This window comes from Carcharodon carcharias, chromosome 1 (genome assembly GCF_017639515.1).
Source record: "Carcharodon carcharias isolate sCarCar2 chromosome 1, sCarCar2.pri, whole genome shotgun sequence".
NCBI classification, from domain to species: domain Eukaryota; kingdom Metazoa; phylum Chordata; class Chondrichthyes; order Lamniformes; family Lamnidae; genus Carcharodon; species Carcharodon carcharias.
This window is the reverse complement of record NC_054467.1, coordinates 137543697-137564869: the sequence shown is the minus strand read 5'-3', so window position 1 is coordinate 137564869 and position 21173 is coordinate 137543697. Positions and strand designations below refer to the sequence as shown.

Here is a 21173-nt window from a genome sequence, read left to right as displayed (position 1 = left end):
CTGTCAATTTGTGCTCCATCACTTCTTCCCAGGCCCTGCCTGTAATGGCCACTGTTCGATCCTGGTGCTGCTGGGACTAGAGAGCTGCATTAATCAGATTGGCCGACAGTTCTCTAGGACGGGGCTTCCTTCCATATAGGGGTGGCAGATCCACTCTGAAACAATTAAGACTGTCCCCAGAACAATATTGCTGTGGGGCAACTGGATTTTGAGTGAGCGTGCTCACGTTTGACTTTTCGGTCGGTGCCGGGGAATACGCTGCCCTGTAAAATCCAGCCCAATGTTTCAGTATCTACCCTATCAAGCTGCTTCATAATCTTGAATGTTTCAATGAGATCACCTTTCCTTCTAAACTCCAGAGTACATAAACCTAATTTACTCAACTTCTGATCATAGGACAACCCTGTCATCCCAGGGGCCAATCTAATAAACCTTTGCTGTACTGACTCCAATGCAAGTATATCTTTCCTTAAACATGGAACCTAAAATTGCACAAAGCATTCCAGATGTGGTCTCACCAAAGCCACGTACAATTGTAGCAAACTTCTTTATTCTTGTATCCCAATCCTCTTGCAATGGAGTTGCTTTTCTAATTGCTTGCTGCATTTACATTAACATTTTGTGTTCCTTGTACCAGTACACCCAGTCTCTGAACATCAACATTTACAAGTTTCCCACCTTTTAAAGAATATTCTGCTTTTATTCTTAAAGCCAAAGTGAATAACCTCACACTTCCCACATTATACTCCATCTGCCACCTTATTGCCCAATCACCTAACCTGTCCATATCTCTCTATGGCCTCTTTGTGTCTTCCTCACAGCTTGCATTCCCACCTAGCTTTGTATCATCAGCAAACTTAGATGCATTACTCTTTATCTCTTCGTCTAAGTCATTAAAATAGATTATAAATAGCTGAGCCTCCAGCAATGATCCTTGCTACACTCCACTGTCATAGCTTGCCAACTTGAAAAGGCCCCATTTATCCCTACTCTCTTGTTTCCTGTCCATTAACCAATCTTCTATTCATCCTAATATATCACCCCAACTCCATGAGCCCTTACCTTGTTTATTAATATTTTGTACGGAACCTCATCAAATGCCTTTTGGAAATCCAAGTGTACTACATCTACTGGTTCCCCTTTATCTGCCCTAAAGTTACATCCTCAAAAGACTCTAGTAAATTTATCAAACACAACTTCCCTTCGTAGAATCATTTTGACTTGTTCCAATCATACTATGCTTTTCTAAGCACATTATCAAGGCTTCCTTAATAATAGAGTCACATGAGGGGATGTGTTTTATAACATTTTTAATTTCTTTAGTGTTTTTTTAAAAAAAAACTCTTCATCTCCCTGAGGCAGCTCTGTGCCTCAGGGAGATTCTGAAGTGTGCTTCGTGCTCGATCCACTCGTACTCCCCGCCCGCACAGGCAGCGATGAGCACTGCTGCTCACGTTTCATGCTGGGCTGACCTTGAATGGCCTGCCAGCATGAAATTGCCTTCCGGCCTTAATCGTGGGTGATGGTCGGCTTCCTGACCGCCCCCACCGAGCCCGCCCAACAAGGGCAAGACGCTGCCCTTACAAGCTGTTTTTATATTCCTGGCTAGTTTGCTCCCATATTCTATATTTTTCTCTTTTCATCAACTTTTTTGTCACCTTTTGCTGGTTTCTAAAAAGCTCCAAAATCACAGACTTACTGTTATTATTTGTAACATTATAAGAATCCTCTTTTAATCCAAGACTATCCTTAACCTTGGATGGACCTTTCTCACTGATTTTTTGTTTTTCAATGGAATGTATTTTTATTGAACATTCTGAATTGTTCCTTAAAATGTTTTGCAGTGTTTATTTACTGCCATGTATTTTCATCTATTTACCCAATCAACCTTACCCAACTCTCTCCTCACATCTACATAATTAGCTTTGTTGAAGTTTCAGATTCTTATTAGATTATGTCACTTTTCAAACTTAATGTGGAATTCAATTGTATTTTGATCACTATTTCCAAGTTCTTCTTTGATGATGGGCAGAATCATCCGGTCCCGTTGGCAGTGGGCGTCATACGAACATGTGAAATAGGAGCAGAAGTAGGCCATTTGGCCCCTCAAGCCTGCTCTGCCATTCAATAAGATCATGGCTGACCTTTTGAGTTTTGAATTCCACATTCCCATTTGCCCCCGATAAACTTCGATTCACTTGCTAACAAGAATCTATCTACTTCTGCCTTAAAAATATTCAATGACCCTCCCTCCACCGCCTTCAGAGGCAGAGAGTCACAAAACCCTCAGAGAAAATAATTCTCCTCATTTCTGTCCTAAAAGGGCAACCCCTAATTTTAAAACAGTGCTGCTTAGTTCTGGACTTACCCACAAAAGGAAACATCCTTTCCAATTCCACCTTGTCAATATCATTCAGGATTGTATACTTCAATCAAGTCACCCCTCACATTTCTAAACTCTGGTGGAAACAAGCCCAGTCTGTCTAACCTTTCCTCATAAGACAACCCTCTCATTCCAAGTATCAATCTAGCAAACCTCCTCCAACACATTCACATTCTTCCTTAAATAAGGAGACCAAAACTGCACACAATATTCAAGATGTGGTCTCACCAATGTCCTGTATAAATGAAGCATAACATCCTTACTTTTATGTTCAATTCCCCTTGTAATAAAAGATAGCATTCCAATAGCCTCCTTAATTACTTGCTGTACCTTTTGTGGCTCATGTACTGGAACACCTAGATCCCTCTGCAACTCAGAATTCTGCATCCTTTTTCCATTTAAGTAATACTCTGCTTTTTTAATCTTCCTGCCAAAGTGAACAACTTCACATTTTCCTACATTATACTCCATCTGTCAAGATTTTTTCCCACTCACTCAACCTGTCTATATCTGCCTACAGTATCCTTATGTCTTCTTCACAACATACTTTCCTACGTATCTTTGTGTTGGCTGCTAATTTTGTTACCATGTCTTCACTCTGCTCATCTAAGCCCTTGATAAAAATTGTAAAAAGTTGGGGCCAAAGCACAGACCTGTGGGACTCCACGCGTCACAACCTGTCAATCAGAAAAAGAACCATTTATGCATAATCTCTATTTTTGGCCAGTCAACCAATGTTCTATCCAGGCTAATATGTTACCTCCTATAACATGGGCTTTTATTCTCTGCAATAGCTTTTGATGTGGCACCTGATCAAACGCTTTCTAGAAATCCAAGGCCAGGATTTTTCAGTTGGCATGCAGGGGCGGGCCTGACACACCGGCACGTAAAATGAGGTGCAATGATGTCGGGTGTGCATTCCGACATCATCGCACTGTCTCACGATGCTTCATTTAGCGGGTGCGCGCTGGAATCAGCTGCACGCCCGCCGATAATTGAAAGGCCTATTAAGGCCATTAACTAGGTAATTCAATCTTAGGGTTGGCGGGCAGGCTAAAAGGTCAAGCGGCCTTTACGTTTTTTAGGAAACCTCACCCACGAAAGGGATGAGGTTTCCTAAAGCTTTTACAAATGAAATAAAAGGTTTTTCAGAAAAATAAAAACATGTTCCATCTCATGTGACACAGTCACTTGAGATGGGACATGTTTCAAAACATTTTTGTTACATTTGTTTATCTCAAAAGTGCTTCAATCTCCCTGAGACAGCTCCGTGCCTCAGGGAGACTGAAGCGCTCTACCACGTGCATGCGCGTGAAAGTGCGCTGGCCCTGACTCTCCCTCTTCCCCCACCTGCACAGGTAGTGCTGAGCGCTAATGCTCATGTCTTATGCTGGGCAGGCCTTAATTGGCCTGCCCACTTAAAATGGTGGCGCGGGACCAATCATGGATAGCAGTCAGTTCCTTGACTGGCCCCGCTCATTCCCGCTGAGCCTGCCCGATGTGGGAAAATTTCTGGCCCAAAAGCAGCACATCTACAAGCTCCCCTTTATCCACAGTGGGAGGCGATGGCGTCGTGATATTGTCGCAGGACTAGTAATTCAGAGACACAGGGTAATGCTCTGGGGACCCAGGTTTGAATCTTGCCACGGCAGATGCTGGAATTTGAATTCAATAAAAATCTGGAATAAAAAGTCCAATGATTGACAGCCTGATGATGATGGACAGCCTGATCATGAAACCATTGTTGATTGTTGTAAAAACCCATCTGGTTTCAGGAAATCTATCATCCTTACCTGGTCTGGCTTACATGTGACTCCAGACTCTGAAATGGTCTGGCGGGCCACTCAGTTGTAACAAACTGTACAAATGAAATGAATGAATGAAGCCGGACGGACCACCCGGCATCGACCCAGGAAATGACAATAGAATCGCAGCTCTGTTGACCCTGCAAAGTCCTCCTTACTAACAACTGGGGGCACATACCAAAATTGGGGGAACTGTCTCACAGACTAGCAACAGCCTGACATAGTTATTCTTACAGATAATGTCCCAGACTCCACCATCACCATCCCTGGGTAAGTCCTGTCCCACTGGCAGGACAGGCCCAGCAGAGGTGGTGGCACAGTGATATACAGTCAGGAGGGAGTTGCTCTGGGTGTCCTCGACATCGACTCCAGACCCCATGAAGTCTCATGGCATCAGGTCAAACATGGGCAAGGAAACATGCTGATTACCACGTACCGCCCTCCCTCAGCTGATAAATCAATGCTCCTCCATGTTGAACATCACTTGGAGGAAGCATTGAGGGTGGCAAGGGCACAGAATGTTCTCTGGGTGAGGGGCTTCAATGTCCATCACTAAGAGTGGCTTGCTAGCACCACTACTGACCGAGCTGGCCGAGTCCTAAATGACATATCTGTTAGACTGGGTCTGCGGCAGGTGGTGAGGGAACCAACAAGTGGGAAAAACATATTTGACCTCATCTCACCAACCTTCCTGCCACAGATGCATCTGTCCATGACAGTATCGGTCGGAGTGACCACCGCGCAGTCATTGTGGAGATGAAGTCCTACCTCCACATTGAGGATACCCTCCATTGTGTTGTGTGGGACTACCACCGTGGTAAATGGGCTACAATTCGAACAGATCTAGCAGCTCAAGATCTAGTATCCTTGAGGCACTGTGGGGCATCAGCAGCAGAATTGTACTCGAACACAATCTGTAACCTCATGCCCTTGCATATCCCCCACTCTACCATTACCATCAAGCCAGGTTCAATGAAGAGTGCAGGAGGGCATGCCAGGAGCAGCACCAGGCATACCTAAAAATGAGGTGTCAACCTGGTGAAGCTATAAAACAGGGCTACTTGCATGCCAAACAGCATAAGCAGCAAATGATAGACAGAGCTAAGCTATCCCACAACCAACGGAGCAGAGCTAAGCTCTGCAGTCCTGCCACGTCCAGTTGTGAATGGTGATGGACAATTAAACAACTCACTGGAGGAGGTGGCTCCACAAATATCCCCATCCTCAATGATGGAGGAGCCCAGAAGATCAGTGCAAAAAATAAGGCTGAAGCATTCACAACAATCTTCAGCCTGAAGTGCCAAGTGGATGATCCATCTCAGCCTCCTCCAGAGGTCCCCAGCATCACAGATGCCAGTCTTCAGCCAATTCAATTCACTCCATGTGATATCAAGTAACGGCTGAAGGCACTGAATACTGCAAAGGCTATAGGCCCTGACAACATTCCGGCAATAGTACTGAAGAATTGTGTACAGGACATACCTGGGCAATTTTCCACATAGCCAGGTAGGTGCCAGTGTTGTAGCTGTACTGGAACAGCTTGGCTAGGGGCGTGCAAGTGTCAAGGGCATTTCAGGATGGGCAATAAATGCTGGCCGAGCCTGCGAAGCCCACATCCTGTGAATGAATTTTAAAAAAAACAGGACATGTTGCTTCTTCAAAGAACTCCAATAAATTGGTTAAACATGACTTGCCTTTCACAAAACCATGATGACTCTTCTGATTACCTTGTGCTTTTCCAAGTGCCCAGCTATAACCTCTTTAGTGATTAACTCTAACACATTCCCCAAGCCAGGTGTCAAGCTAACTGGCCTATAGCTTCCTGTTTTCTGCCTCCCTCCCTTCTTGAATAGAGGGATTATATTTGTTACTCTCCAGTCTGATGGAACCTTCCCAGAATCTAGGGAACTTTGGAAAATTAACACCAATGTATCTACTACTTCATTAGCCAACCCCTTTTAAGGCCCTAGGATGAAGTCCATCAGGACCCAGAGACTTGTCAGCTGCAGCTCCATCAGTTTGCTCAGTACCACTTCCCAGTGATTGTAATTTCACCAAGTTCATCTCTCCCTTCCACTCCATGATCTACAGCTATTACTGGAATATTTTTATATCCTCTATTGTGCAGAATGAAGCAAAATATTTGTTCATTTCATCTGCCATTTCTTCATTATCTACTATTAACTTTCCACTGTCACTCTCTAAAGGACCTACACTCACTTTACTTATTCTTTTCCTTTTTAAATACCTGTAGAAACTCTTGCTATCCGCTTTTAAATTGCTTGCTTCCTCTCTTGCTCTAATTTCTTTCTCCTGGTTACCTTTTCGTCATTCTCTGTCATTCTTTATATTCTGACCAATCACCTGACCTACCACTCATCTTTGTGCAGTGATATGCTTTTTCCTTAAGTTTAATGCTTTCATTAACTTCTTTAGTTAACCACGAAGGGTGGGTCTGCCCTTTAGAATTTTTTTTTTATAGTTGGAATATACTTATTCTGGGTATTCTGAAATATCCCCTTAAATGTCTGCCATTGCTTCTCTATTGATCTATCCTCTAGACTAGTATCCTAGTTCACTTCAGATAACTCAGCTTCCATGCCCACATAGTTGCCCTTATTTAAGTTTAAACTACTGGTCTTAGACCCACTCTTTTCCCTTTGAAAATGGATGTAAAATTCAATCATATTGTGGTCGCTACTACCTAGGGGTGCCTTCACTCTGAGGTCATTAATTAATCATGTCAAATTACACAATACCGTGTCTAATATAACCTGCTCTCTGGTTGGTTCCAGAACATGCTGCTCCAAAAAAACCATCTCGAAAGCATTCTATGAACTCTTCATCCAGACTACCACTGCCAATCTGATTTTTCCAGTTTATATGTAGATTAAATTGCCCATGATTATTGCTGTCCTTTTATCACAAGCACCCAATATTTCTTCTTGTATACTTTGTCCTACATTGTGGTTACTGTTAGGGGCCTGTAGACCACTCCCACTAACTCTGAAGAAGGGTCATATGGACTCAAAATGTTACCTCTGTTTCTCTCTCCAATGATGCTGCTAGACCTGCGGAGTTTTTCCAGCATTTTCTGTTTTTGTTTTCCCACTAGTGATTTCTTTCCCCTACTATTCCTCATCTCCACCCAAACAAATTCCACAACCTGACCTCCTGACCCAAGATCATCTCTAACTACTGCACCAATGCCATCCTTGATCAACAGTGTTACCCCTCTACCTTTACCTAGCTTCCTATTCTTCTTGAATGTCATATACCCCTCAATATTCAGGACCCAATCCTTGTCATCCTGCAGCCGCATCTCTGTAACGGCCATCAGATCATATTTGTTTACTTCAATGAGCCCTATCAATTCATTTATTTTGTTATGAATGCTATATGCATTCAGATACAGAGACTTTAGTTTTGTCTTTTTGTTATCTTTATAACATCCAGTCTTGACTATTGGAGTATTCTTAGGTTTTGTCTCTTTGTCCCTTCCTGCTATTCTATGACACTGATTTCCCATATTACTATTATGGTTTATTGTAAATACAGAAAATGCTGGAAAAACTCAGCAAATCTGGCAACATCTGTGGAGAGAGAAACAGAGTTAACATTTCAAGTCCGTATGACTTTTCTGCAGAGCTAAAGAGAAGTAGAAATATGATGGAGTTTATACTGTTTATGAGAGGGTGGGGCAGCACAGACTGAAGGAAGCACATGAGCACATGTCGGAGTGTGAGGGTGTGGTGAAGGAAGCGGGCACGCACTTGGAAAAGCTTGTCAAAAGTGAGCATTCATCCATAGGCATTCAGCGGCAGCTCCATTGACTTGCTTGGAGTTGGGCCTCTGAAGCTTTTCTGCCCCCGCAAGCAACACAAAAGCATGAATGTGCCATCAAATGCTCCAGAACTTTTCACCCCTTGGGCGCAGACTGTAAATTAATGTACGTTTTAGGGGGCAGCAGAACAACTGGCCGATTGGGCAAGTTGGAGAATCTCTTTGCAAAAGGTGACCATGGCGTTGTCACTGGTGGAGGCTCTCACAGCACCTTGCAATGTCTTTATCAAGATTTGGACCAGTATCCCTCATAGTTCAAGATAATAGCGCAGCCTTGCAGTGCAGGTTAGGAGAATGCCTGCGCTTGAGCTGAGAACACAGTATGCAGTCCATTATTGAAGAAGTTGTTGCAGGGCACTTGGATAGGCTCAAAGTCATCAGGCAGCGTCAACATAGTTTTGTGAAAGGGAAATTGTGTTTAACCAACTTATTGGAGTTCTTTGAGGAAGTAACATGTACCATGGATAAAGGGGAACAGGTGGATATATTGTACAAAGATTTCCAGAAGGCATGTAGGCCAGACCAGGGAAGGACAGCAGATTTCCTTCCCAAAAGGAGAATAGTGAACCAGATGGGTTTTTATGACAATCGATGATAGTTTCATGGTCACCATCACTGAGACAAGCTTTCAATTCCAGATTTAAACTCCACCAGTGCCGTGGTGGGATTTAAACCTATGACCCCAGAATATTAGCCTGGGGTCTCTGGTTTACTAGTCCAGTGACATAACCATTACATATAGATAGGTTAAGTGAGTGGACAAAGATCTGGCAAATGCAATATAATGTGGGAAGATGTAAAATTGTCCATTTTGGCAGGAAGGGTAAAAAAGAGGCATATTTCTAAATGGTGAGAGATTGCAGAGCTCTGAAGTACAGACAGATCTAGGTGTGCGAGTGCATGAATCACAAAAGGCTAGTATGCAAGTTCAGCAAGTAATTAGGAAAGCTAATAGAATGTTATCATTTATTGCGAGGGGAATTGAATACAAAAATAGGGAGGCTTTGCTTCTGTTGTACAGGGCACTAGTGAGACCACATCTGGAGTACTGTAAACAGTATTGGTCATCTTATTTAAGGAAGGATATAAATGCTTTGGAAGCAGTTCAGAGAAGGTTTACCAGGCTAATACCTGGAATGGGTGGGTTGTCTTATGAGGAAATGTTGGACAGACTAGGCTTGTATCCACTGGAGTTTGGAAGAATAAAAGGCGACTTGATTGAAACATAAGATCCTGAGGGGTCTTGACAGGGTGGATGTGGAGGGGATGTTTCCTCTTGTGGAAAAATCTAGAACTAGAGGTCACAGTTTAAAAAATAAGGGGTTGTCCATTTAAAACAAATGAGGCAAAATTCTTTCACTCAGAGGGTCGTAAATCTTTGGAACTTTCTTCCTGAAAAGGTGTTGGAAGCAGAGTTTTTGAATATTTTTAAGGCAGAGGTGGATAGATTCTTGGTAAGCAAGGGGGTGATAGGTTATAGGCAGTCGGTGGGATGCAAGTTTCAGGTTACAATCAGATCAGCCATGATCTTTTTAAATGGTGGAGCAGACTCGAGGGGCTGAATGGCTTACTCCTGCTCCTTATTCGCAGTCCAGTGGCCAAAACTGCTGCCAATCGGTCAAGTGGAGTGGGTTGGAGGCGTGTAGGGTTTCAGCCAGCCATGATGCGCACTACACACTGGCCATCCAACTGATGGCTAGCATTCTCAAGCATGCATGAAAGGCCCTTCAGACTTAACCAGGAGGGGTTCTTAGGACACATATGCTAACCCATGCATCTCTTTCTTTGATTCTCGCAGGAGGAGAACATCAGGATCATGGAGTGGTGATTTAGCAGTATGCCTCATGGCTTACAAGGAGAAGGAGGAGGAGGACGAGGGGGGGAGAAGGAGGAAGAGGAGACGGAGGAGGAGGAGACGGAGGAGGACCTCCCTCGAGATGAAGGGACGGCAGGGCCTGCTGCGTGTGCTCCTGAAGATCCACAATGAGCCGTCACTCGTAGGTGCTTCACTAGACCCAGGGGCTATAGACGGCGCCTGTAATTCCTACAGATGACTGAGAACCAGTGTCGCCAAAGGCTGCACATGTCTAGTGAACTGGTCGGTCACACATGTCACCTGCTGCAGGATTTGACGCCACAGGGACAACCACTGCCAGTGGCTGTAAAAGTGGTTGTGGTGCTCAACTTTTATGGCAGTGGCTCCTTCCAGGGCTCCACAGGTGACCGGGCAGGTTCCCACAAGTTTCCATGCACAGGTGTATCCAGGAGGTCACATACGCCATCGTCACTAAGGCACAGAACTTTATGGATTTCGACCAGGATCAGGAAAGCCAGGAAGCAAGAGCGCTGGGACTTGCGCAGATTTCAGGTTTTCCACAGGTGCAGGGTGCCATCAACTGCACTCACATGGTGCTTACATCTCCATGGCAACAAGCAGTCAACTACGTCAACCACAAGGGCTTCCACTCACTGAATGTTCAGCTGGTCTGCGACCACTCCAAACGCATCCTATAGGTCTGCGCATGATTCCCAGGGAGTGTCTATGACTTCTACATCCTTAGCAGGTCTCAGATTCCTGGCATCTTCCAGGGTCCATGGGCTCTGCAGGGTTGGCTTCTCAGGGACAGGAGCTACCCACAGAGGACGTGGCTGATGACTCCTGTGCGGCAGCCTTGGACTACAGCAGAGCGATGGCATAATGAGGTCCATGCCGCAACCTGGACTTTGGTGGAGCAAACGATAGGCATTGTGAAAATGAAGTTCCTGTGCCTCAACAGGTCCGGTGGAGCACTGCAATACAGTCCCCGGGGGTGTTGCGCATCATCGTAGCTTGCTGAGTGCTACACAACCTGGCACTGCAATGGGACGAGAACATGGCTGAGGAGGAGATGGAAGAGCTTTGCATCTCCTTCGATGAGGAGGAGGTTGAAGGGGAAGACCGTGATGAGGTCCTTGAAAGTGAGAATGCTGGTGATGGGGCTATTGCACTGGCCAGAGAAGGCAGACACGCTAGGGAGGCCCGCATAGTCACAAGATTCGTGGAGGATGATGACAAGATGCAGTGAGGACAGTCCTGACGCCCTCACTTTGTATCTGTGAATGTTTGATACCTGTGTGTTTGATGGCAGCGCACTTACCCTCAGTGCTCAGGCTCATGTCATGGAGACACGGCCTTAATATTTGATAGATTCCAGGAGGATGATGACAATATGCAGTAAAGACACTCCATCGATCTTCACATTGCCTCTGAGAATGTCTGACTCCTGCTTGGCAGAGGGCAAATCGCTTGCGCTCTGTGATCAGGGTCATATCATGGAGATGCAGCTGTGAAACTTGATTCTTTGTCAGCCTTCAGCACCTGTCCCCTTCAGGACCACACCATCACCCGACACATATGCTGACGAGATCTACAGTGTAGATGGAGGTAGCCTGTTGACTGTGATGCCCTGTCTGTGATGACTTCGCTGGGCATCCTCTGGGGGACCGAAACCTGGAGGGCCCTGGCCTGCTGTGGCTGTCCAACTGTGGGTAGTTGCATCCTCCTCAGCCTGTGGAGCTGGAGCTGTGGGGGTCACAGGAAGAGGGAATTGGATCGACCAAACATTCCTGGAGTCACCTGGATGGATGGCCCCGGGATGTTGAGCTACTGTTCCTCCATCTTATGTGTGCCCTGCGGCTCATAGCTGACTCCTTGAGACTAGGAGTTGAGATCAAGCTGCCCTGCACCCCTCTCACGTTGACACAGTTGGAGGCCAACTATGATGTCAGCAATGGGGAGTCAGCTCCCGTAGAAATACAGGACCAATATCCTGGACCAAGGTCTCCGTGGAAACCGCCATCCTGCCAATGTTAACCTCTGTGCATTGGCATACCACCACTATCACCTCAGACTGAAGGCAGATAGGCTCCTCCATCGTCCCTTGCTATCTGGACAGTGCACCAGACACCCCTACCTGATGTTCCCATGATTGCCTTTGCAGCTCCACCAATATTTTGAGGGCTGAGTCTAGAGGTTCGTCATCTGACTCGGTCTCAGTAGATTCCTTGCCTCCAGCAGTCGTCCGAGTGCCGGCAACGAAGGATGTCCCTGTCTCTGCCATTGTACAACAGGTTGTCTGCTGTGCTCACCAGATTGTGATCCAGAGGCTACTTTACATCTAGGTCCCACCGAGATATGTGTCACTGAACTGGAGGGTGTGGATGAGCGCCACGATGGGTCTTCAATGGTGCTGCCCTCAGGGTCCTTGTCTGTGATGTTCTAGGCACTGGGTTCAGGGTTAAGGCTGTCTGAGGGAGACGTGTCAGATGTACTTAGGATAGAAAGTGGAGATTATTAGTGCTTGGCAGCCACACTGACCACAGAACAGACGATGCAGAGTAGTGCTGAGAGAGGGATGATGTGAGGCAGGATCCTCACATGGGTATTAGCTGCCAACTTCACCGTCGCTGCAGGAATAGTCTGCATTCTCTCTGGTCAGCTCCAACATGTGACTCTCGAACGGAGTGAGGACCTTGGCGTCCATCGCTTCAGCCCCGGTTTGGGACCTCTCCCGCTGATTGTGCACAATCTTGTCCTGCATGAAGACAGATGGAGACCATGTGAGCAAGGTGCGTGCCAGTCAAATGAGAAGGATGCCAGGTGTGTATGTGTGCTGAGTGGAGCCATGGACAGGATGATTAGACTATTTCCAGAGGAGCTGAGGCCAGATGGAGGTGTGAGAGGGAGAGTGGTGATGAGCTTTGAGTTGGCAGTGAGATGCCAGTGAACGTGTGATGGGCTTGTGAGTGAGTGAGTTGAGATTGATGAGACGGTTGATTTACCATGGCAGCACGAATAAGGTCATTCATCTGTTTTCTGGACAGGATGGTCAACCTCTTGTGCGCAGCATTGGCACTGACCACCTCTGCCACTGCCTCCCAAGCTGCAGTGGTGAGACTGATGGACTTCCTGCAACCAGAACGGGAGTAGAGGACTTGACGGCGGGCTTCCACAACATCCAGAAGATGTCCCAGGGATGCGTCACTGAGTTGGGGGGCTGCATTTTTCTTGGCTTTCAGGCGCAAGCCCTCACTGGACCAGTCCTGCACTGCAAGCATTCAGAACTGTGCTTGCAGTTGCAGTTTAAATATGGCGCCCGTTGTGAGGAAGTGGCGAGGTAACGGTGTGGTGGGCCAATCAGAGGCCACACACCAGCGATCTGGCGTATTTCCTGTGACTGCATAATTTATGAGGCGGGAAGGGGACAAATATGGTATGAAAACCCGCCATTGCATCTTTTTTCACGCCCACTACCGTACTTAGGGTGGAATCGTCCCAGATTTGCACTATGAATTTACTAATTGACCTTGCCTCATTGCATAACACTAGGTCTCCAATAGCTTTTCCAAGGTGTTTCCACAACATATTGCTCTAGGAAACTGTCATAAAAGCATTCTACAAACTCAACTTCCAGACCACCTTAGCTCAATTTGATTTGTCAAGTCTATATGAAGATTAAAGTCCCACAATCTTTGATACAAGCTCCAATAGTTTCTTGTTCAGTGCTTGGTACAACCACTATAGGTTTATAGGGAACCTATAAACTACTCCAACCAGTGTTTTCTGACCCTTACTATTCCTAATCTCCACCCATACTGACTCTACTTCCTGATTTTCTGAGCAAGATCCTTTCTCACTAATGTCCTTATGTCGTCCTTTATTATCAGGGTTACCACTCCTCCTTTTCCATTCTGCCCATCTTTTCAAAACATTGTGTACCCTGGAATATTTATTTCCCAATCTTGGTCACTGTGTGACCATGCCTCTGTAAGGATGGTTAAACTAAACATTTATCTCTACTTGCGCCACTAGTTCATCTATCTTATTGTAAATGCTCTGCACATTCAGATAAAGTGACTTCAATTTTAATTTTTTACTATTCTCTGCATGGACCTTACTCTCCGATGCTCTATAACTGTTAATCCTTCAGCCCTTTCCTGTAACACGCAGCTTGTCTTTACCCACATCTACATACTTATTTATTGCTTCAACTTTAATCTGTGGATTTCTAAATCTCCCTTCACAAGAACCCTCCTCCCCTCAGTTAGTTTAAAGCCATTTTTCCTTACTCTGAACATATTTTCTAGCACACTCTTATGTTTGTATGCTTCGATCCCTTCCTATCACACTGTGGTCATCATTACCTGTGTCATTATCCTACACTGTTGCCTTGTCCTTCTCTATAACTTCCCAAATCTCCCCTCATGTGAATACTGCTCTTCCACTTTATGATTTAAAGGTGTTTCTACAGCCCTCATTATATGACTTGCTGGAACACTGGTCCCAGTGTGGTTTAGGTGAAGATTGCCCGAAGGATATGGCTCCCTTTTTCGTCAGTCCTGGTGCTATATCCCAAGGATTGAAACCCATTTCTCTCACATCAATCTTTGAACTATACATTCAACTCTCTGATTTATTTATGCCAATTTTCTTATGGCTCAGGTAGTAATCCAGTAATCACCTTTGCAATTCTTCTTTGTAACTTAGCCGCTAGATGCTCATGCTCCCTCAGCTCTTCCTTAGTCCTACCTCTGTGCTGTTGGTACACTTGTGCACCATGACAACTGGATCCTTCCCTGCACTCTAAGTTTCTCTCCAGCCTGGAGGAAATGTCCTTAACCTTGGTACCATTCAAGCAACACAGCCTTCAGGACTCATGCATTTGGCTGCTGAGTACTGCTTCTATACCCTAACAATATTGTCCCCTACTACAACTACATTCCTTTTTACTACCCACCCCCCACCCCACGCCCCTTGAATGACTCCCTGCACCATGGTGCTGTGGTCAGTTTGCTCATCCACCCTGCAGGCCCTACTCTCGCCTACACAAGCTGCAATAATCTCAAACTTGTTGGACAATTGCAGAGGTTGAGGCTCCTCCATTTGTACCTTCCAGGTCCCCATTTCCGCCTTACTCACGGTCACACTCTCCTATCATTGACTAAATCTGAAGTAGCTAATGTAAGGGGTGTGACTGCCTCCTGGAATAGAGTGTCCAGATAACTTTCCTCCTCCATGATGCATTACAGTGTCAACTCTGAGCTGAAGTTCCTCAAGCTGCAGACACTTGCTGTAAATGTGGCTCCGTGGATTATACAGGTGTCCATAAGGTCTCTTGTGCTATCAACAATGGCCTGTATTCTGGAGAAACCTGTGACAGACAAACTATAATGCTCTCTTGTCATTCTAGCTGCTTTCAGTGTGAAATATAATAGAGGTATTAGCCCTGACAATCAGGACATTGGCTTTATGCATTAGTGCACTGCTGCTTGCAAAATATGACATTTCTACTGCTGTTGTTTGAAAAGATCCAGTAATACAAACATTCAAGGTTATGGTTATCTTGATGGCCACTAGCAGAATTGTCCCTGGTGAAATTTATCTCAGGAATTGGCTCATGGAAACAGCATATTGCTTTTTTCTGTAAATGCATCCCTAGTGAAGAATAAGTGTTGAAGGCAGACCTTCGTAGATGTGTCTATATAGGTGCACCCAGTATAATAGACATGAATCGTATGATAAATTCACTCGCATGTCTCCTTTGATCTTTCTATTCCTCTTCCTAAGCCAACCAACAGAAAAATAAATTCAATAGGAGGCCCATTTTCAAGATTGCAGCTGTGGGAATTTAAATTTCAACAGCCTACCAGTTACAGAATGAAAACTAGGGACCTACAAAATTACATAAACAAGACCACAACAAAAAATAGCAGTAAATGCAATGAAAACAGTGAATAAATGACATTTCCCTTTGAGAACGCAATCTTTAAAATGCTGAAAGGGCCTTCTACATAAAACGCTGTATCTTTGACATTGAACATAGAAAATGGAGCCAGATTCTGCCATCCTGACACTGGGCAAACCCACATTAGGTGGCAAAAAACGGGGACCGTAAATTTAAATTTCCCAGCCAATTCACGCTGGATGCCATCGTGACCGGCGCTGGAAATGTGGCAGGTTGCAACCTGACGCACACTCAAAGTAATGTTAGATTCAGTCTTTTAAATGCCTCTCAATTTTGAATTTCTCCAAGATTGGGATCTTTAGCAACGCCGGTAGAACCATGGAAAAGTTACGGTGCAGAAAGAGGCCAGTCAGCCCATCGTGCCTGCACCAGCCTAAAAGAGAAAAAAGAAACTAGCTGCGCATTTTAATCCTACTTTCCAGCACCTGGTCCACAGCCTTACAGGTTATAGCACTTCAAATGCAGATCCAGGTACCTTTTAAATGAATTGAGCGATTCAGCCTCAACCACTAACTTAGACAGTGAATTGCAGATGCCCACACCCCTCTGGCTGAAAAAGCTTTTCCTCATGTCCCCTCTAAACCTTCTATCAATCATCTTAAATCTATGCCCTTTGGCAATTGACCCCTCAGCTAGGGGAAACAAGGCTTTCCTGTCTACCCTATCTAGGCTCCTCATAATTTTGTACACCTCATATAGATCACCCTTTAGCCTCTACTGTCCTAAAGAAAACAACCTTAGCCGATCCAATCTCTCCTCATAGCTGCAATTTTCAAGCCCTGCCAACATTCTTGTAAATCTCCTCTTCACTCTCTCCAAAGTAATTATGTCCTTCCTGTGATATGGTGACCAGAACTGTACACAAAATTCCAGCTGTGGCCTAACCAATGTTTTATACAGTTCTATCATTATATCCCTGCTTTTGTATTCAATACCTTGCCCAATAAAGGAAAGCATTTCATATGCTTTCTTGACCACCTTGTCCACCTGTCCTGCTACCTTCAAGGTCCTGCTTTCTTTGCCCTCCCGAAATGCATTACCTCATACTTTTCCAGATTGAATTCCATTTGCCTCTTGTCCGCCCACTCAAGCAAACCATTGATATAATTCTGGAGTTGACAGCTATTCTCTTCACTATTAATTACACGACCAATTTTTGTGCCATGTGAAAATTTCCCAATCATCCCTCCCACATTTAAGTCTAAATCATTAATATATACAACAAACAGCAACAGCCCCAACATTGAGCCCTGTGGAACACCACTGGAAAGCGTTTTCCATCCACAAAAACATACATCGACCATTAACCTTTGTTTCCTATCACTGAGCCAATTTTGGATCCAACCTGCCACCTCACCCCTGTATCCCATGAGAACTCACTATCCTGAGCACTGTGCCATGTGGGACCTTGTCAAATGCCTTGATGAGACCTTGTCAAATGCCTTGATGAAACATCCACCGTACTATCCTCATCAATCCTCCTTGTTACTTCCTCAAAAAATTCTATTAAGTTAGTAAGACACGATCTTCCCCAAACGAAACCATGCTGACTATCCCTGATCAACCTGTACCTTTCTAAGTGACAGTATATCCTGTCACTCAGAATTGTTTCCAGTAATTTGCCCACCACTGAAGTCAGACTGACTGGCCTATAACTTTCTGGCCCATCCTTAGGCCCCTTTAAAAATAATGGTGCAATGTTTGCAGACCTCCAATCCTCTGCGACCTCGCCTGTATCTAGTGAGGATTGGAAAATGATCCTCAGAGCATCTGCTATTTCCTCCCTGGCTTCCTTCAACAGCCTGGGATACAATCCATCTGGCCCTGGTGATTTATCCACATTCAAGGATACCAATTCTTCCTCTCTCGCTATGTTTATTGTATCTAATATTTCGCACTCCTATTTAGCTAGTATGTCTGCATCATCCCTCTCCTTAGTAAAGAAAGAGACTGAGAGCTCATTGAGAACCCTGCACACATCATCTGCATGAACCCACAAGTTACTATGATAGGCCCTACTTTTTCCTTAGTTATTCTCTTGCTCCTAACATACTGGTAAAACATCTTAGGATTTTCTTTGATTTTACCTTCCAACATTTTTTGTACCCTCTCTTTGCTTTCCTAATTTCCATTTTTACTTCACCCCTCTACTTTCTATACTCCTTCAAGCTTTCTACAGTATTAAGTCTTTTGTGACTGTCACAAGCTTTCATTTTCTGCTTTATCTTGGCCTGAATGTTTCTGGATAACCTGGGGGCTCTAGATTTGGCAGTACTACCCTTTTTCTTTGTAGGGACATGTCTACACTGTCCCTGTAGAATTTCGCCTTTGAACGCCTCCCACTGATTTGACAGTTTTTCCTTCTAAAAGCTGTACCCAGTCCACCACCACCAGCTCACCTCTCAGCTTTTAAAATTTGTTCTCCCCCAATTTGGAACTTTTACTCCTGTTCTATCTTTGTCCTTTTACATAATGGTGCTAAATCTAACTATATTATGGTCACTATCTCCAAAATGGTCCCCCACTGGTGGGTTCTTGAAACCTGTGTGAAGCAAAAGCAATTCATGAATCTTGGAGGAAGCCTACTGTGGAATCAGGGACCTTTTGACAGGCAATTTTAAAAGGTGCTGTCAACTTCAAATGTCATAATCAGATGCTGTGTGATAAGTATATTTTTCATGCATTGATTGATCATAGAGCTCTATCCTTAAAAGATAAGGGAAACAAAAATTGATCAGCCTTGTCAATGTGTTCAAATGCATTAGAGTGCTTTTCCAGTTGATAAAGGGTTCTTATGCATTCAACATTATTAAGAATCAGGTATTAATGTGGCCGATAGACTCTGTGCTTTTTTATATTGATTTAGACATCTGTTGAGCCATTGAAAAAAAACTGAACAGATGCCTGACTTCTTTGATTGAAAATCCATCTATTGACCCTTTGAAAAAAATTGACCAGATGGCTAGTCATCTGTTTAGCTAACTTCGAAGGCTCCATTATATTCAGTTCTGGAGGGTTTGTTTATCCAGTTGTGCAATGTAATCTCACAATGAGTACTTGGCTGAGTTCCAAACCCAACTATTGAATTTAGCTCAGTATGTGTTGTTTATACAGTTGACATGATTTTGACAGTTTTATGACCATTTCTTTGAAGTAGATTTTGAATGGCGTTTTGTTTATTTTGACAGATCTATGGGCACGTAAGTATTTTGAACTGACCTTTGAATGGATGATTCTTTATTTTGATAGTTTCATGAACATTTCAAAGACTTCCCAGTGTTACTATAGGGCTTATGAATCTCGCTCATAGTGAATATTAGGTAAGTAGGCATGGAGGATGCTTGAGGACTATGCAAGGAGCATGTGGGGTGGTGGAAAGGGTATGAAGGAGGTGAGGGCAAAGGGTCTAACAGTCATGAATAGAACTGGGCCGATGTCCCAGTGAAAGGAGGTAGGCCTTCTAACCTGGCAGCCTCAGCATCTGTCTACCTGTTCCCATCTGGAGCCTGCTTCTGGAGGCGGTGGCCCTGATTCCAGCCTGACCCCAAATCCCCAAGGGGAAAATGGCATATGCATGCGAGTTTATACAGAAGGTAGAAACGCAATGTCAGGAAATGCCCCAAATTATGATTCCTGACTCAAAGGAGAAAGTCCGGCCCAATGGGTCATTATGATGAGTTAAATTGTTAGAGGGTATTGTACAGAAAGTGTGATTATTCTGCCCTCAAAATGTAGCCTGGCTGGAGGGTGCAAATTGGCTAAGGAAGAGGTCCAAGGCCTGCCCACCCAGTTGTATGCCTTCCCTGTTCATCTATCAGCACTGGCGATAGCAATGCAGTGACAGCATAAAAATCTCCCTTAATTTTCACAGAGTTAACTGCGTTTTCAATAATCATTTACTGCAATAAACTACAGCTAAATTGATACTTTATCAAGAGAGATCAGTTACTGGACTTCCTCCATCCTTTTGAGTCATTGGAAATTATTTATGACCATATGTTCTGTTTCCTCTAAATCTTGGTACAGTTGGTTTTAAACATAAAATTACATGTTTGTAATTCATTTAGTGAAGATGCAATCATGTGCCAGTGAAAGAATTAATTTGACAGAATTTAATTCATTACTTTTCATGTGCTTGTGTTGTTTCTACAAAACAAGAGTAATATTCTCTAATTTTATATACAATGTACTAGATCTGAACTAAACAAATCTGAAATAATTTTACCAGTTCGGTGTTGGTTGAAAATTACCTCACATCTAACGATCATTCTCTAAAAAAACACCTGAATAGGAAGAAAAATCCATTAGCACATTTAACCTGCTGAAATACCTTCTTACAAACGTCACATGCTACAATCAACCTAATATTCATACAATGTTCTCAACATGCTCTGGACACGGCATTTATGGTTAAACAAAAAAAACCTTCCCCAAAGCTAAGATTGTTAAGTACTGGCATTATCCTGCACTGAAGTACAGACTGACCTACATGGGTCTTATCACAGCAAGGCAAAAATGCTGAGAGCTCTGAAGTTGGCATTCTGATTTTAAAAATCTGAATCAAAATTCAAGGCAGATGTGTTTGAGATGCTTCATGAGTTCAAGTTATTTGGTATTCTGATTTTAAAAATCTGAATCAAAATTCAAGGCAGATGTGTTTGAGATGCTTCATGAGTTCAAGTTATTTCGATGATATTGTTCCCTATATTTAAAAAATTTCTTAAGAATGAGGTAGCGAGGATGTGGTAGAGCACGTTGCTACTGCAATGTACTGTAGCATGGAATGAAAGATACAGGCACAATTGCAAGGCAAGTTTCTAATAATTTCATAATACAGGAGGGATGGGACTAAGTGGAAGTTTATTTCTAGGGAAAGAAAAAAATATTAATAAATCAATATAAGAACATAAGAAATAGGAGCAGGCCATTCAGCCCCTCGAGCTTGCTCCACCATTCAATAAGATCATGGCTGATTTGACTGTGACCTTCACATCACTTTCCTGCCTGTCCCTCATAACCCTTCACCCCCTTATCAATCAAAAATCTGTTTAACTCAGCCTTGAATAGATTCAATGAAACAGCCTCCACTGCTCACTGGATAACAGAAATCCAAAGGCTAACGACCCTCAGAGGAGAAATTCCTCCTCATCTCCCTCTCAAATGGTAGGCCTTTTATTTCAAAAATGTGGCCCCTAGTTCCAGATTATCCCATGAGGGGAAACATCCTCTCAGCACACACTCTATCAATTCTCCTCAGAATCTTTTATGTTTCAAAAAGATCACCTCTTATTCTTCTAAACTCCAATGAGTTTAGGCCCAACCTGCTCAACCTTTCCTCACAAAACAAACCTCTCATCC

General features: G+C 44.0%; 1 protein-coding gene across 8 annotated transcripts in view; it reads right to left on the bottom strand.

The window, feature by feature from the left end:
* LOC121276574 (kelch-like protein 5) overlaps positions 1-21173 on the bottom strand; it is a 187960-nt gene that overhangs the window by 97339 nt on the left and 69448 nt on the right. The window contains exon 4 of one of the 8 annotated variants that reach the window (XM_041185191.1): positions 20041-20098. The exons of 6 other annotated variants lie outside the window; for them this stretch is intronic. The gene's annotated coding sequence lies outside the window, so the exon portion shown is untranslated. Of the gene's footprint in view, positions 1-3036; positions 3061-20040; positions 20099-21173 lie in introns of all 8 variants that reach the window. One more of the 8 variants, XM_041185201.1, reaches the window with a different exon arrangement.